This window comes from Durio zibethinus, unplaced genomic scaffold (genome assembly GCF_047325235.1).
Source record: "Durio zibethinus cultivar Kanyao isolate XHJ-2024 unplaced genomic scaffold, ASM4732523v1 HiC_scaffold_387, whole genome shotgun sequence".
Taxonomy (NCBI): Eukaryota; Viridiplantae; Streptophyta; class Magnoliopsida; order Malvales; family Malvaceae; genus Durio; species Durio zibethinus.
In genome coordinates this window covers 230,001-235,000 of record NW_028323010.1, presented here as the reverse complement: position 1 = coordinate 235,000, position 5,000 = coordinate 230,001, and positions in this window count along the sequence as shown.

The window sequence follows — 5,000 nt, the reverse complement described above, 5'->3', positions numbered from 1 at the left end:
ATGGTGGTCGAGGCAACCGCCCGCACCAGGGCCCAGCGTGTGCCGATGGTGCTCGAGGCAACCGCCCGCACCAAGGGCCGGCTTGTGCCGATGGTGTTCGAGGCAACCGCCCGCACCAGGGCCCAGCGTGTGCCGATGGTGGTCGAGGCAACCGCCAGCACCAGGGCCCAGCGTGTGCCGATGGTGGTCGAGGCAACCGCCCGCACCAAGGCCGAGCGTGTGCCGATGGTGGTCGAGGCAACCGCCCGCACCAGGGCCCAGCGTGTGCCGATGGTGGTCGAGGCAAGCGCCCGCACCAAGGCCGAGCGTGTGCCGATGGTGGTCGAGGCAAGCGCCCGCACCAGGGCCCAGCGTGTGCCGATGGTTGTCGAGGCAAGCGCCCTCACCAAGGCCGAGCGTGTGCCGATGGTGGTCGAGGCAACCGGTCGCACCAAGGGCCGGCGTGTGCCGATGGTGTTCGAGGCAACCGCCCGCACCAGGGCCCAGCGTGTGCCGATGGTGGTCGAGCCAGGAGCCCGCACCAAGGGCCGGCCTGTGCCGATGGTGTTCGGGGCAACCGCCCGCACCAGGGCCCTGCGTGTGCCGATGGTGCTGGGGGCAACCGCCCGCACCAGGGCCCAGCGTGTGCCGATGGTGCTGGGGGCAAGCGCCCGCACCAGGGCCCAGCGTGTGCCGATGGTGCTGGGGGCAACCGCCCGGACCAGGGCCCAACGTGTGCCGATGGTGGTCGAGGGAACCGCCCGCACCAGGGCCCAGCGTGTGCCGATGGTGCTGGGGGCAAGCACCCGCCCCAGGGCCCAGCGTGTGCCGATGGTTATCGGGGCAACCGGCCGCACCAGGGCCCAGGGTCTGCCGATGGTGCTCGAGGCAACCGCCCGCACCAAGGCTCAGCATGTGCCGATTGTGATCGAGGCAACAACCCACACCAGGGCCCAGCTTGTGCCGATGGCGGTCGAGGCAAGTGCCCGTACCGAAGGGCAGCCTATGCCGATGATGGTCGATGCATGTGCCATCACCATGCGTCATCATGTGCCATTGATGGTCGAGGCCTTGGCCGAAGTTCGATTTTGAGCCACGGTGCCCATGCTTGGCTCCAGCATGTGCTGGTGCCGCATTTTTTTCACTCGGGACAGCATCGCCGGAGCATCGCCGGAGCATCGCCGGAGTACCGCCGGAGAACCTGACCGGCGGCATTGGGGTTCCGGCGATTGGGAGGGGGGCCGGGGGGGTGTGCGCACATGATGTGCGATGGGTGCTGGTACTTGGCCTTGTGTTGGCCCCCTATCCCTCATCAAACCTCTGAGAATTCACACCCCCTTAAAGAGCATTTGAGATTTTACAAGTTTGCTACCAGTAGCCGTTAAAGTGTCTGAAATGGGGACACTTTTTTCAAACGGTCACAAAATCTTCTCTACTTCGAGTTTTTAGCTGAATTTTTTTGTGCATGCCAACAAAAATAGAAGGATCATGCCTACAAAATTTGGGGCCAAAAATCCTTATAAAAAAATTTTAAAAAATCCCGAACCGCAAAAAGTTTCGAAAATCATGAAAAATAGAAAACGAGTCATCTTCCAACGAAACTTCACGTGAAGGCTTAGGGGACCATTGTATGAATTTACAAGCCATAAAAATGGCATTGGCACGGCAGAAATTTGAAGATGTGCCTAAACCCACCAGGGCCCAGCGTGTGCCGATGGTGCTCGAGGCAAGCGCCCGCACCAGGGCCCAGCGTGTGCCGATGGTGGTCGAGGCAACCGCCCGCACCAGGGCCGATAGTGTGCCGATGGTGCTCGAGGCAACCTGTCGCACCAGGGCCCAGCGTGTGCCGATGGTGATCGAGGCAACCTGCCGTACCAGGGCCCAGCGTGTGCCGATGGTGGTCGAGGCAAGCGCCCGCACCAGCGCCCAGCGTGTGCCGATGGTGCTCGAGGCAACCGACCGCACCAGGGCCCAGCGTGTGCCGATGGTGCTCGAGGCAACTTGCCCCACCAGGGCCCAGCGTGTGCCGATGGCGCTCGAGGCAAGCTCCCGCACCAGGGCCCAGCGTGTGCCGATGGTGCTCGAGGCAACCTGCCGCACCAGGGCCCAGCGTGTGCGGATGGTGCTCGAGGCAAGCGCCCGAGGCAACCGACCGCACCAGGGCCGAGCGTGTGCCGATGGTGGTCGAGGCAAGCGCCCGCACCAGGGCCCAGCGTGTGCCGATGGTGGTCGAGGCTGCCGATGATGGTCGAGGCAACCTGCCGCACCAGGGCCCAGCGTGTGCCGATGGTGCTCGAGGCAACCGACCGCACCAGGGCCGAGCGTGTGCCGATGGTGCTCGAGGCAAGCGCCCGCACCAGGGCCCAGCGTGTGCCGATGGTGGTCGAGGCAACCTGCCGCACCAGGGCCCAGCGTGTGCCGATGGTGGTCGAGGCAAGCGCCCGCACCAGGGCCCAGCGTGTGCCGATGGTGGTCGAGGCAACCGCCCGCACCAGGGCCCAGCGTGTGCCGATGGTGGTCGAGGCAAGCGCCCGCACCAGGGCCCAGCGTGTGCCGATGGTGCTCGAGGCAACCGACCGCACCAGGGCCCAGCGTGTGCCGATGGTGGTCGAGGCAAGCGCCCGCACCAGGGCCCAGCGTGTGCCGATGGTGCTCGAGGCTGCCGATGGTGGTCGAGGCAACCTGCCGCACCAGGGCCCAGCGTGTGCCGATGGTGCTCGAGGCAACCGACCGCACCAGGGCCGAGCGTGTGCCGATGGTGCTCGAGGCAAGCTGCCGCACCAGGGCCCAGCGTGTGCCGATGGTGATCGAGGCAACCGCCCGCACCAGGGCCCAGCGTGTGCCGATGGTGATCGAGGCAACCGACCGCACCAGGGCCCAGCGTGTGCCGATGGTGCTCGAGGCAACCTGCCGCACCAGGGCCCAGCGTGTGCCGATGGTGGTCGAGGCAAGCGCCCGCACCAGGGCCCAGCATGTGCCGATGGTGGTCGAGGCAACCTGCCGCACCAGGGCCCAGCGTGTGCCGATGGTGGTCGAGGCAAGCGCCCGCACCAGGGCCCAGCGTGTGCCGATGGTGCTCGAGGCAAGCGCCCGCACCAGGGCCCAGCGTGTGCCGATGGTGGTCGAGGCAACCGACCGCACCAGGGCCCAGCTTTTGCCGATGGTGATCGAGGCAACCGGCCGCTCCAGGGCCCAGCGTGTGCCGATGGTTATCGGGGCAACCCGCCGCACCAGGGCCCAGGGTCTGCCGATGGTGCTCGAGGCAACCGCCCGCACCAAGGCTCAGCATGTGCCGCTGGTGATCGAGGCAACAACCCACACCAGGGCCCAGCTTGTGCCGATGGCGGTCGAGGCAAGTGCCCGTACCGAAGGGCAGCCTATGCCGATGATGGTCGATGCATGTGCCATCACCATGCGTCATCATGTGCATTGATGGTCGAGGCCTTGGCCGAAGTTCGATTTTGAGCCACGGTGCCCATGCTTGGCTCCAGCATGTGCTGGTGCCGCATTTTTTTCACTCGGGACAGCATCGCCGGAGCATCGTCGGAGCATCGCCGGAGTACCGCCGGAGAACCTGACCGGCGGCATTGGGGTTCCGGCGATTGGGAGGGGGGCCGGGGGGGTGTGCGCACATGATGTGCGATGGGTGCTGGTACTTGGCCTTGTGTTGGCCCCCTATCCCTCATCAAACCTCTGAGAATTCACACCCCCTTAAAGAGCATTTGAGATTTTACAGGTTTGCTACCAGTAGCCGTTAAAGTGTCTGAAATGGGGACACTTTTTTCAAACGGTCACAAAATCTTCTCTACTTCGAGTTTTTAGCTGAATTTTTTTGTGCATGCCAACAAAAATAGAAGGATCATGCCTACAAAATTTGGGGCCAAAAATCCTTATAAAAAAATTTTAAAAAATCCCGAACCGCAAAAAGTTTCGAAAATCATGAAAAATAGAAAACGAGTCATCTTCCAACGAAACTTCACGTGAAGGCTTAGGGGACCATTGGATGAATTTACAAGCCATAAAAATGGCATTGGCACGGCAGAAATTTGAAGATGTGCCTAAACCCACCAGGGCCCAGCGTGTGCCGATGGTGCTCGAGGCAAGCGCCCGCACCAGGGCCCAGCGTGTGCCGATGGTGCTCGAGGCAAGCGCCCGCACCAGGGCCCAGCGTGTGCCGATGGTGGTCGAGGCAACCGCCCGCACCAGGGCCGATAGTGTGCCGATGGTGCTCGAGGCAACCTGTCGCACCAGGGCCCAGCGTGTGCCGATGGTGATCGAGGCAACCTGCCGTACCAGGGCCCAGCGTGTGCCGATGGTGGTCTAGGCAAGCGCCCGCACCAGCGCCCAGCGTGTGCCGATGGTGCTCGAGGCAACCGACCGCACCAGGGCCCAGCGTGTGCCGATGGTGCTCGAGGCAACCGACCGCACCAGGGCCGAGCGTGTGCCGATGGTGCTCGAGGCAAGCGCCCGCACCAGGGCCCAGCGTGTGCCGATGGTGGTCGAGGCAACCTGCCGCACCAGGGCCCAGCGTGTGCCGATGGTGGTCGAGGCAAGCGCCCGCACCAGGGCCCAGCGTGTGCCGATGGTGGTCGAGGCAACCGCCCGCACCAGGGCCCAGCGTGTGCCGATGGTGGTCGAGGCAAGCGCCCGCACCAGGGCCCAGCGTGTGCCGATGGTGCTCAAGGCAACCGACCGCACCAGGGCCCAGCGTGTGCCGATGGTGGTCGAGGCAAGCGCCCGCACCAGGGCCCAGCGTGTGCCGATGGTGGTCGAGGCTGCCGATGGTGGTCGAGGCAAGCGCCCGCACCAGGGCCCAGCGTGTGCCGATGGTGCTCGAGGCAACCGACCGCACCAGGGCCGAGCGTGTGCCGATGGTGCTCGAGGCAAGCTGCCGCACCAGGGCCCAGCGTGTGCCGATGGTGATCGAGGCAACCGCCCGCACCAGGGCCCAGCGTGTGCCGATGGTGATCGAGGCAACCGACCGCACCAGGGCCCAGCGTGTGCCGATGGTGCTCGAGGCA